General features: G+C 43.9%; 1 protein-coding gene across 4 annotated transcripts in view; it reads left to right on the plus strand.

The window, feature by feature from the left end:
- LOC140726642 (progesterone receptor-like) overlaps positions 1-13,725 on the plus strand; it is a 299,505-nt gene that overhangs the window by 44,031 nt on the left and 241,749 nt on the right. The gene's annotated exons all lie outside the window — the stretch shown is intronic.

Genomic DNA, 13,725 nt, shown 5'->3' on the forward strand with positions numbered 1-13,725 from the left:
ATACTTGGTGCAGAAATACTAACAGAAGTATTTATGTTCTGTTGAACTAGGGGTTAGTCCTTTAGCATTCACATACTTTCCAAGTACTGTATATTATTTGCCAAAAATAATATGCTCAGTTTTCTTTGGATGTATGTCTGCCTTTTTCTGTCTGGTCAGCCCTGCCAGAGATTGTAGGTGTTTTTTTCCTTGAGGGTCCTGCAACCAGGATAATATGCATGGTATATTAGCCAAGTATACGGTGACCTTGGGAATGTCCTACAGTAACGCCACCACACCTGTCTGGAAGTTAGTGGGTGCAGATGGAACTCCCAAGGATGACAAGTCCATGCAACTGTTAATAGTCAAGCTTACATTGACAGATGCTTTAACATTGTTGATATTTATGATTCAGATTCAACTTAGGAAATTCTGCCCTCCTGATAAAGTTGCAAATTTCTTTCCTAGCAATGGGATACAATTCTAGGAACAAAACTCAATTAGTAATCAACTTATAATTTCCATAAATCTAAATTAATCTATTAGGTTTTAAGACTGATGCATTGGATGCTGTTTAGGAATTAAAATCAATTCTTTCAGAGAAGACTGCTGTTTTTTCATCCAATTTTGCTTTCACTACTTAAGATATTGATCTGGGCTTGAATAACCATGCTAGATGCTTGGAATCAACATCAGTTATCTGCATATGTTCCTTTCCAAAGAGAAAAGCACTAGCTCGTTCATAGGACATCCTCTCTGATCCAGGCAGACTCGTGAGGCATTACCTGCTCCTCACAAAACCACACTGACTATCCCTAATAAGACTATGCTTCTCCAAATGCTCATCAATCCCTTCTCTAAGAATCCTTTCCAAGATTTTGCCCACCACTGATGTAAGATTGTAATTCCTAGGATTATACCTATTACCTTTCTTCAACAAAGAAATAACATATGCCACCCTCCAATCTTTTGGTACTAATGAAACAATTTTCCTCATTGTCAATGTAGGTTTTTGCAAATAAAACAAAGTGAGACATTTTATGTTTAATGAAATCGTAACACATTTTATTGAAATCTAAAACCTAAACAAAAAAGCACGTTAAAAATCTTGATATAATAACGTCATCACATCAAACCAGCCTCTTAATGAATCTCCAAGCCAATTTTGGTGGTTGTGTTTTATGGTACCCTACAATGCACCCCACTCCAACACCGCCCCAAAATTCAATAAAACCAGCATTGTGAGCATGTCTGGAGCTCAGATGAGTTGGCCAGCTAGGGTGCTATGTTCCATGGGTGGAGGAACAACAGGTGCCTCTGGCTCATCCAGAGGTGTGTTCACATGCTCATGGCCATGTTGTGACACCAAGGGTATGGCAGTGGAATACTCCAAATCTTGGTGGGTCAGCTTAAGGCAATCTACCAAAATACCTTCAGGTTTACCCCTCTTATCTATGATAAAAGTCTTTTCTCTCCATTCCAAAATGTGGAACAGGCCATTGTAAGGGGGCCTAAGGGGATGTTGGTGTGCATCATAGCAGATGAAAATGAACAAGGCAGAACATAGGTCAACAGGAACCCAAGAGTGCTCTACGTTATGGTGGGAGGTAGGAATAGGTGAAGGGGAATTGAATTTACTGAGGAGGCTAGAACACTGTTAAGAGGCTGACAAGGCAGTTGTGGCATAAGGAATAAAGTCACCTGTCTGACGTAACGACTGCCCATATGCCAACTCACCCGTGGACGACTGCAGGTCCTCGTTTGGAGCTGTTCTGAGCCCCAGCAGGATCCACAGGAGATAATCACCTAAGCAGCATTTTGCTCACGTAGGCCATTGGACTGGGGGTGGTAAGCTGTGGTGTGATGTGGCCTAATACTGAAATTCTGGGCCATTGCAGACCAGAGGTCTGAAGTGAATTGGGGACCATGAGCGGAGGAGATATCAGATGGGGTGCCAAAGCAAGCGAGCTGATGAACACCTGAGCCACATCTGCAGCCATCTAGAGGGACAACCTCTGGCCACCTGGTGGTACGTTGCACCATGGTGGGAAGGTGCATGAAATTGCAGGAGTGGAGAAGAGGGCCTACAAGGTCCACATTGACATGGTCAAACTATCGCTCAGGGACCTCAAAGGTACGAAGGCACCTGAACATGATGATTAATTTTTGCCTACTGAAGTCCAATCATACAAGTCCTTTCTGAGGCCGTGCCAAACAAACCTTAGTGCGACCATTTTCAGTGAGGCCTTGCGGCCTGGATGTATGAAGTCTAAAAGAGTCCGTTTCCACTTTGTGGGCACGATGAGGCGAGGGCAAGGACAGTTAAGGCATCACACAGGAAAAGAACCCCAGCTTCCCTGAACTTAATATTAGCCAACCACAGGCCCATGACTGCTGTTCAGTAAGACTGCACCTCTGGGTCAGTAACTTGGTCGGTTGCCATGCCGGCATACTCAACCCCTATGTGCGTGGCCTCAACAGACGTCTGTAAGTTACAATCAGCCGCAGCATTATTTTTTTCCTTGATATGGTGTATATCAATTGTGAACTCGGATATGCAGGTCAGGTGATATTGCTGCTGTGCAGACCAAGGGTCTGATGTTTTGGCCATCGGTTGCACGAGGAGTTTGTGATCAATGAACACTGTGAAATGGCAACCCTCTAGAAGAAAACAAAAATGGTGGACAGCCAGATAGAGACTGAAAAGCTCACAATCAAATGTGTTGTACTTCCTTTTGGGATGGGGGGTGGGGAACAGAGTTGCTGGCCGCAGAAGGCGAGCGCTGCCACACTCCCATGACCAACTGTTCATGCACAGCACCCACGGCATAGTCTGAAGCATCAGTAATATTGCCTATGGGTGCATTGAGGACTGGGTATACCAGTAGGGTCGCAGTAGAAAGCTCATTTGGTACCATCAAGTGCCCTGGTCATGTCTGCTGATCAGTCAAGCACTTGATTAGGAGTATTACCTTAAGCACACCGAACAGGGGAACATAAGTCCAGTAGCTCGCGGAATGAAGCAGTCATAGAAACCTAAAAACTCTGGTAGTTTTTTGTAGTGTGGGGCAATGGGAAATCCACAATAGCAGCTACTTTTGATGGGAGGGATCTTGTACCTTTTGCAGAGATGTGATGGCTGGGGAAGTCAATGGTTAACAACCCAAACTGGTAATTAACAAGGTTAATTATCAACCCGTGTTGGCTCGAAACGTGCGGAGATGAGATATATGCTCGATTTGGACTCACTAGAAACAAGAATGCCATCTAGGTTAAAAAAAAGAAAATCAATGTCTTTTAATAGAGAGTCCATCAGCCGATGGAAAGTCTGTGCTGCATTCTTCAGTCCAAATGACACACGCAGAAACTCAAAAAAGCCAAATGGGGTTATCATAGCTGCTTTGGAAATGTCCTCCAAGCACACAGGCACTTGATGGTAGCCTCTAACTTGATTGACTTTGGAAAAAAGTTAGCTTTCTGGCTAGACATGCAGAAAAGTGTTCAATGTGTGGAACCGGGTAACGACTTGTTAAAGCATTGATAATCACCTCATGAGTGGCACCCACCATCGGAGTTAAGGACCATATGGAGCTGTGAAGCCCAGGGGCTATTTGACTGGTGTACAATTCTGAGTCTTTCCATGTTGGCAATATCAGCCCTCGCAGTTGCCAGCTTTTCTGGCTCCAGTTTACACACGTGGGCATGGACTGGCGGGCCAGTTGTGGGAATGTGGTGCTCAAGCCCATGTTTTGTGACTGTAGTGGAGAGTGTGGGCTTGGTGAGGTTTGGGGACTCGCCCAGCAGTCAAGTGAGCTCACATGTGGTGGTGCATGTGCTTGACTGAGTTGTTAAGAGATACTTACTTGGGGAGCAGGGCAATGACCCAAAGTCCTTGACATCCTCAAGCCGGCAATTCTTAAAGTCAACTAACAGCACACAGGAAATCTGCACAGAGCAGAGGTCTAGTGACTTCAGCCAAAATGAAGTTCCACGTGTAACATTGCCCACTGCAGCGGAGCGTCACCCATCGTGTCCCGTTAGTTTGGATCTTGCTGCCGTTGATGTCACCCTTTGCCTTTTCACCAATAGATGCTGCTGGCAGCACACTAACTCAAGAAGCACCACCCTGAAAGGGAGTCCATAATGAACAGTAGATGATCCTGGCAGCTAGAACCCAGTGTTCACAGATCTCTGATGTCCCAATGCTCTGGCACAGTCAAAGCTGCAAGGCAGTCAGCACTCCTGGTGTTCCTGCCAAAGTGAGTGTGGTAAAAGCACAGACATGGCAATGTCTGTTTCCCAGCCGCGGGTGTCCTTACGTTAGGGGCCTTGCTGACTGGGCTTATTGAGGTAGAGAAAGGAGAAGTAATGATGCACTGCTGCCTAGTTGAATGTAAACAATCAGCCATTTTAGCAAACTCCCTATAGTCCTTCACGGGTGCATTAGCGAGGGCCGTGCACTCTGCATCAGGCACTTGCTACATGAAGAATTCTTTAAAAATTAAACAAGGATGGTGATTTCCCAGGAGAGACAGTATGTGGTCCATTAGCTCCAAAGGCTTAGCATCGCCAAAGCTGGGCAAGGAGAGCAACTATTTGGCGCACTCAGACTCCAATAGTCCAAAAGTCTGTAAAATGTGAGTTTTCAGCAATCGGTATTTATCACGTTCAGGCAGTTGTTCTAGTAGACTCACCACTTTCGCAGCCGTGGAATCGCTGAATGAAACTCCCACGCAGAAACATTTGGTGCTGTCGGTGACGATTTCTTGCAGAGCAAACTGGGCCTCAGCTTGTACAAACCAAGCATTGCCATTTTGCTCCCAAAATTTCAGCAGTTTCGAAGCAACTGCATTGGCTGCCACGTTCAGCAATTCTGGAATCGCCCTGGAGCATCAGGGTCACCATTGTAGGCTTTCACAAATAAAACAAAGTGAGGCATTTTATGTTTAATGAAACCGCTAACATGTTTTATTGCACTCTGAAACCTAAACGCAAAAGCATACTAAAAATCCTTATGGAATTATGTCACCACAGCAAACCAACCTCTAAAACTGCAACCCCAACCCAGTGTTGGTGGTTGCAAATTATATACATTTCTCCCAATTACATTACCCACACCGGTATGCTATACTTTGAACAAGGAGAACAGAGTTTTATTTATTCATTGCCAGTCTGCTAAGCCAGTATGGACCTGCTGGCCACAATCCTAACAGAAATGTGTGACATCAGAGGGAGTGGGTGGCAACCAAAGGGTAATCCCCAATGCACATGACTCTTGCTAGAGGGGAATTATCACTTGGATATTACTGCAACATGGTGGCATTGAGATTAAGATAAAGGGAAAGATTATATTAATTTATCACATGTACATCGAAAATACAGTGAAATGCATTGTTTTGTGTCAACCACCAACACAGTCTGAGGATGTCCTGGGGGCAGCCTGCAAGTGTCTCCGGGCATCTGGTGCCAGCATTTCATGCCCACGACTTACTAACTTTCTACGTACTTGTACGTCTTTGGAATGTTGGAGGAAATTGGAGCTCTTGGAAGAAAGTCGCATGGTCACAGGGAGAACGGATAAACTCTTTTTAAAAAATATATTTTTATTGAAGGAATGACACAATACAGAATACATAATGGATTACATTTTCCTCCATTTTGCTTTTATATCTTACCCCTAAACAAGCCTCCCCTCATCCTGTTACACGGGGGGGGGGGGGGGCGACGGAGGAGAACCCAAGTGCAGGACACCAGCACGTCGGCTCAGTTGGGGAGGCTGGCGTAGACCTGAACGTAGAGCAGGAAACCAGAGGGATCTTGACAAGGAGATGGGATTCACAGGGACTCTCTAGAAACTAGAGCGGAGCTTAGAACTACCGGTTCTAATCGGAACGAAGTATCACATGAGAATTGACCAACAAACTGGCAACCTGTGATAGAGTCGCCATCGTATTTATTTCCCAGTCTCTGATGAAGGCCAGATGTACGGTAATTGGGTAACTAGCAGCAATTGACTGAAATTGGGGCATAATCGGGGAGAAAGTAGTGTTAAAGGGGAATGGTCAACCGGAACCATGACACATCCGCCCTCCCCAGCTAATGTATTTACAATACAACACTTCACAAATACAAGTATGGACATTTCACAGCCATACCCCCACACTACTTCAAGACAAAGGCCCACACACATCCACAACTTGTCAGATGATCCAGAATACACTCATATTACAATTCATCAACCACTCTGTGAGGTAAACCATATGCGTGTTAAAAGGGAGGCAGATTCCCGAGTCCACACAGACAGTGGGAGGAGCCCCAATCACTGGCATTGTGAAGCATTATGCTAACCACTGTCCTACCATGCCACCCTCAAGGACCATCACTTTTGGTTCTCTTTTCATTGGTTTTGAAATCAGCTTCTCTTTAGGAGGAAGTTGGACGTTTTAATGCCAATTATTAGTATGAAATTGGATTTGAGAGTGCCCTTTCTTTGGTGTAAAGTAGGACTTTTTAGCAGTGATTGTTTGGGGCTAAAGTTATATGTGGTAATACATTTTGGGTTGAAGTTGGATGCTATTGCAATGTTTCTTTGGAATAAACTTGAATTCACAAATGTCCGTCCTTTTGAGATTAAATTGATAAGAACTGCACATGTTTTACCAATGCCGGGCTTCCACTCAGTTTTGTCTATACCATCATCTCTGATTCAGCACTCCTTAATGAATGTTGACATTTTGTGGAGGCGATTACAAGTGGACATGGTCAACCTGAATCTGGATCTAGAAGGCCAGGCTTTCAACTCTACAGTTTTACTAAGGACCTCAGGAGCAGAAGCTAAAAAGCATTGCACAGGAGTGGGAAAGATGAGGGTGGGAAGATGAACCCAGTTTTCCTGCAAGACCCTGGCTCCATGAAGCCAGAATCAGAATCAGATTCAGAATCAGGTTTAATATCACTGGCATATCTCATAAAGATTGTTGTTTTGTGACAGCAGTACTTTGCAATATATAATAATAATAAAAAATATGAATTACAATAAATATATAAAATAAAATACAGAGTGCAAACAAGGATAAAAAGCAGTGAAGTAGTGTTCATGGGTTCATTGTCCATTCAGAAATCTGATGGCGAAGGAGGAAGTGGCTGTTGCTGAAACATTGAGTGCGTTTCTTCAGACTCCTCACCACGATACACATGTAGAAAGCTGCAGGAGCCATTGGCGACATAATAATCTGCCTCAAACCCCAAATGAAATACAGCTGCTGTCATGTCTTCTTTGTAATTGCATCGATATATTGGTCCGAGGATAAATCTTTCAGAGATGTTGGCACCCAGGAACTTGAAAACGATCATCCTTTTCTCTGCCGATCCCTTGAAAAGGACTGGTGTGTGTTCCCACGGCTTCCCCTTCCTGAAGTCCAAACTCTGTTCCCTGGTCTTGCTGATGCTGAGTGAAAGGTTGTTGTGACATCACTCAACCAGCAGGTCTATCTCACTCCTGTATGCCTCCTCATTACCACCTAAAGTTCTGAAAACAGTGGGTGTTGTTGGCAAGTTTAAAGATGGCATATGAGTTGTGTCTAACCACACAATTGTGGGTGTAGAGAGAGTAGTGTAGTGAGCTAAGCGTGCACCTTTAAGATGTTCAGTGAGGAGGAGATTTTATTTTTGATCTGAACAGACTGTGGTCTCCTGGTGAAGAAGTCAAGGATACAGGTACATGGGGAGGGTCAGAGGATCTGCTTTTGGAGCATGTTGATTAGAACTGAAGGTATTATTGCGTTGAACACTGCGCTGTAATCAATAAACAGCAGACTGACATAGGTATTGCTATTGTCCTGAGTGGAGAGCCAGTGAACTTACCTCCAATGTAGATCTATTATAGTGATAGGCGATTTCCAGTGGGTCTATGCCCTTGTTTGGGCCGGAGTTGATTCCAGCCATGACTGACCTCTCAAAGTTCTTCATTGCAGTAGATGTGAGTGGAATTGGGTGAATGTTGTTGAGGCAGCTCACCCAGATCTTCTTGGGCACTGGTATGATGGTTGCCCTTTAGAAGCAGGTGGGAACCATTGACTGCAGCAGAAAGAGACTGAATATGTCCTTCAATGCTCTTGCCCATTGGTTGGCACAGGCCTTCAGAGCCCTACTTGGTATACCATCTGGGCCTGATACCTTGCGAGGATTCACCCACTTGAACGATGTTCTGACATCAAACTCTGAGGTGGAGAACACAGTGTCATCAGATGCTGCAGGGATTCTCACAGCTGTAGTTCTCTTCTTGGCATAATTTACTTACTTGGCATAATTTTCTTATTATTTAATTATTTATGGTTTTATAATGCTATATTTCTTCACTATTCTTGGTTGGTGAGACTGTAACAAAACCCAGTTTCCCTCGGGATCAATAAAGTATGTCTGTCTGTCTGTCTGTCTTTTCTCCCTTTCAAAAAGTGCATTAAAAGGCATTGATCTTACCTGGGAGTGAAGCATCACAGCCATTCATGATGTTAGTGTTTGTTTGTAGGAAGTTACGGGCTGAAAACCCTACCAGAGGCTGACGTTCATCCCATTCTGTCTCTAACCTTAATCTGAATTGTTTTATTTTATTCAATGGCACTCCATGGTGCAGTAGTTCTGTGATCCAAGTGAATCGGTGAGAGGGCAGATTGATGTGGAGCTGTTGAGTCCCCAGGTGGCTGTATGGACACTGGACTGTGCAGTGCTCTGAATGCTGGTTGGCTGCAGAGTGGGTGCAGCAAGAGAGCCTGTTACAAGGCACTGTGTCACCACTGGCACCACAGGTGAGAATGGAGCTGGAAAAGGTGGGCTCTGGAGTCTGCATGAAGTTCTTGGTGGTTGACTCAATATTCCATGACATTGATTCCACCTCATGCAGAATGCATTTCATTGAGGCTACCCTTTAGCCTAGCCCATTGAGGTCCTTACTTGAGTCTTCCTGCACTGGGGTTAGTGCATTGGATGCCGATCATTTGGATGCAGCCACGTGTGATCTATGTCTCTTGTTATGCTGCCATCTAAGTTATGAACAGCTTTTGGATCCATTGGTTTTCCACCAATTTGATGGTTGCTCAGATTCAACTTCACTGACCCATCCCCCGATGGTTATTTCAAAAATATCACCAATCAAAAATGGAGCCCTGAAATACATTTTACAAGGCCAAGACATTTGCTGCACCACTGCAAGAAATAGCAAGACTCATGCAGAAAAAGAGCACGAGAGCTCCTAGACTGGGGAAATATGCCTCTCACTCCAGCTTTGGTCCATTATTTGCAAAGGAATCTTCAGACCATGGAGCATTTACAGCACTCACAGAACCAGGTATGATCAGGGATAACATCTCGGATTGAGAGTGATATTTGAAGTAATGGAGGTTAAAGGAATATTTGTTACTCCCTTTTCAGTCGAAGTCAAAATTAAGTTTATTGTCTTTTCACAATACATGTATGGATGATACAATGAAAAACTTCCCTGCAGCAGCATCACAGGCACTAAGCATCATATTAGCAGCATTCACAAGAAACACATAAGATACCTGCCGTGGCCTGTAAGGAGTTTGTACATACATTCTCCTTGTGACCACGTGGGTTTCCTCTGGGTGGTCTGGTTTGCCACCACAGTCCAAAAGACATACTGGTTGATAGGTTCATTGGTCATTGTCAATTGTCCCATGGATACGGTAGGATTAAATTGGGGGTTGCTGGGCGGTGTGGCTTGAAGGATTGGAAGAGCTTGTTTTCCATTGTCTCTCAATAATAAATACATAAGCATAAATTATTCACAATTATTAAAAGAAAGAACACAATTAGAACAAGAAAAAGAAAAAAATAATGTAATGCAATGAGATAAAAAGAGAGAGACCATTACCTTTGACAAGGAACGATTAATTTAAAACTGTGACTAAGGAGACGGATTAGAAAAAGCTTTTCTGCATAGCTTGGAGTATTTTGCCTTAGGGCAAGGTTGAGGTAGAGTATTATTTAAGAAGTAATGGGAAAAAATTACAACTAGAGGCAAATAAATTGCAGTGAGGATTGGTTTATTGCTGGAGGTCCAGGTTCCTATAATCTGCAAATGTACCTTTTAAAGATGTGATTCTTTAATTTTGCATTCAGGAAAAACATTCCCCCATATGATTATAGTTTAGCTATCCCAGAGTTATGGAATGTCTGATAAGTGAGCTGTGCTGTGGCTAAAATGATTACAACTGAAGTGTTTCTCATTTTTTATGGACTTACATTTAAAATGTTAGTTTTATTCCTGCCACCTATTTGTATCTGGATCAATGAACTTTCACTGATAATATGCTGATAATGCATATTATTAATTCCACACTGATAATGTGGAAAGCGGCCAGTGAGTGAGTGGGCCAGTGAAGGAGTGGAGATTTGAGGTTTTGACTCGAGAGGCTTCGACGAGAAGAGGCTGAGGATGAGCTTCACTCCAAGTGAGGTAAGGCCGTGTAAGTTCCTTTCAAAGGAGAAAGTTTCAAAAGTTGAGGCAAGTATTGGGTAGGTCATGGCAGCTGAGATCGGCCCCGTGGTTTGTTCATCCTGCAGCATGTGGGAAATCAGGGATACTTCCAGTGTCCCTGACGACTGTGTGTGCAGGAAGTGTGTCCAACTGCGGCTTCTGGCAGACCGCATTAAGCGTCTGGAGCTGCGATTGGATTCATACTGGAGCATCCGCGATGCTGAGAAAGTCGTGACTAGCACGTTCAGTGAGTTGGTCACACCGCAGGTAAAGGCTACACAGGCAGAAAGGGAAGGGGTGGCCACTAGACAGCGTAGCAGTAGGCAGGTAGTGCAGGAGTCCCCTGAGGTCATCTCCCTCCTAAACAGATATACTGTTTTGGATACTGTTGGGGGAGATGTCTCATCAGGGGAAGGCAGCAGCAGCCGAGTTCATTGCACCATGGGTGGCTCTGCGGCACAGGATGGAAGGAAAAGGAGTGGGAGAGCTATAGTGATAGGGGATTCGATTGTAAGGGGAATAGATAGGCATTTCTGCGGCCGCAAACGAGACTCCAGGATGGTATGTTGCCTCCCTGGTGCAAGGGTCAAGGATGTCTCTGAGCAGCTGCAGGACATTCTGGAATGGGAGGGTGAACAGCCAGTGGTCGTGGTGCACATAGGTACCAACGATATAGGTAAAAAATGGGATGAGGTCCTACAAGGTGAATTTAGGGAGTTAGGAGATAAACTAAAAAGTAGGACCACAAAGGTAATAATCTCTGGATTACTACCAGTGCCACGTGCTAGTCAGAGTAGAAATAGGAGGATATTTCAGATGAATATGTGGCTTGAAAAATGGTGCAAGGGGGAGGGATTCAAATTTCTGGGGTATTGGAACCAGTTCTGGGGGAGGTGGGACCAGTATAAACAGGATGGTCTGCACCTGGGCTGGACTGGAACCAATGTCCTGGGGGGAGCGTTTGCTAATGCTGTTCAGGAGGCTTTAAACTAATGTGGCAGGGGATGGGAACAAGTGCAGAGAGACAGAGGGGTGTAAAATGAGGGTAGAAGCAAAAAGTAGTAAGGTGAAAAGTAAAAGTGGCAGACAGGCAAATCCAGGGCAAAAAGCAAAAAGGGCCACTTTTCAACATAATTGTATAAGGGCTAAGAATGTTGTAAAAACAAGCCTGAAGGCTTTGTGTGTCAATGTGAGGAGCATTCGTAACAAGGTGGATGAATTGAATGTGCAGATAGTTATTAATGAATATGATATAGTTGGGATCACAGAGACATGGCTCCAGGGTGACCAAGGATGGGAGCTCAACATCCAGGGATATTCAATATTCAGGAGGGATAGACAGGAAAGAAAAGGAGGTGGGGTAGCATTGCTGGTTAGAGAGGAGATTAATGCAATAGAAAGGAAGGACATTAGCCTGGAGGATGTGGAATCGATATGGGTAGAGCTGCATAACTCTAAGGGGCAGAAAACGCTGGTGGGAGTTGTGTACAGGCCACCTAACAGTAGTAGTGAGGTTAGGGATGGCATTAGACAGGAAATTAGAAATGCGTGCAATAAAGGAACAGTAGTTATAATGGGTGACTTCAATCTACATATAGATTGGGTGAACCAAATTGGTAAGGGTGCTGAGGAAGAGGATTTCTTGGAATGTATGCGGGATGGTTTTCTGAACCAACATGTCGAGGAACCAACTAGAGAGCAGGCCAATCTAGATTGGGTATTGAGCAATGAGGAAGGGTTAGTTATCAATCTTGTCGTGCAAGGCCCCTTGGGTAAGAGTGACCATAATATGGTGGAATTCTTCATTAAGATGGAGAGTGACATAGTTAATTCAGAAACAAAGGTTCTGAACTTAAAGAAGGGTAACTTTGAAGTTATGAGACGTGAATTAGATAAGATAGACTGGCAAATGATACTTAAAGGGTTGCCGGTGGATATGCAATGGCAAACATTTAAAGATCGCATGGATGAACTACAACAATTGTTCAGCCCAGTTTGGCAAAAGAATAAACCAGGGAAGGTAGTGCACCCGTGGCTGACAAGGGAAATTAGGGATAGTATCAAGTCCAAAGAAAAAACATATAAATTAGCAAAAAAAAGCGGCACACCTGAGGACTGGGAGAAATTCAGAGACCAGCAGAGGAGGACAAAAGGCTTAATTAGGAAAGGGAAAAAAGATTATGAGAGAAAGCTGGCAGGGAACATAAAAACTGACTGTGAAAGCTTTTATAGATACGTGAAAAGAAAAAGATTGGTCAAGACAAATGTAGGTCCTTTACAGTCAGAAACAGGTGAATTGATCATAGGGAACAAAGACATGGCAGACCAATTGAATAACTACTTTAGTTCTGTCTTCACTAAGGAGGACATAAATAATCTTCTGGAAATAGTAAGAGACCAAAGGTCTAGTGAGATGGAGGAACTGAGGGAAATACATGTTAGTAGGGAAGTGGTGTTAGGTAAATTGAAGGGATTAAAGGCAGATAAATCCCCAGGGCCAGATGGTCTGCATCCCAGAGTGCTTAAGGAAGTAGCCCAAGAAATAGTGGATGCATTAGTGATAATTTTTCAAAACTCCTTAGATTCTGGATTAGTTCCTGAGGATTGGAGGGTGGCTAATGTAACCCCACTTTTTGAAAAAGGAGGGAGAGAGAAACCGGGGAATTATAGACCGGTTAGTCTGACATCGGTGGTGGGGAAAATGCTAGAGTCAGTTATCAAAGATGTGATAACAGCACATTTGGAAAGAGGTGAAATCATCGGACAAAGTCAGCATGGATTTGTGAAAGGAAAATCATGTCTGACGAATCTTATAGAAATTTTTGAAGATGTAACTAGTAGAGTGGATAGGGGAGAGCCAGTGGATGTGGTATATTTAGATTTTCAAAAGGCTTTTGACAAGTTCCCACACAGGAGATTAGTGTGCAAACTTAAAGCACACAGTATTGGGGGTATGGTATTGATGTGGATAGAGAATTGGTTGGCAAACAAGAAGCAAAGAGTGGGAGTAAACGGGACCTTTTCAGAATGGCAGGCAGAGACTAGTGGGGTACCGCAAGACTCAGTGCTGGGACCCCAGTTGTTTACAATATATATTAACGATTTAGACGAGGGAATTAAATGCAACATCTCCAAGTTTGCGGATGACACGAAGCTGGGCGGCGGTGTTAGCTGTGAGGAGGATGCTAAGAGGATGCAGGGTGACTTGGATAGGTTAGGTGAGTGGGCAAATTCATGGCAGATGCAATTTA

Source organism: Hemitrygon akajei, chromosome 4 (assembly GCF_048418815.1).
Source record: "Hemitrygon akajei chromosome 4, sHemAka1.3, whole genome shotgun sequence".
Classification (NCBI taxonomy): Eukaryota; Metazoa; Chordata; class Chondrichthyes; order Myliobatiformes; family Dasyatidae; genus Hemitrygon; species Hemitrygon akajei.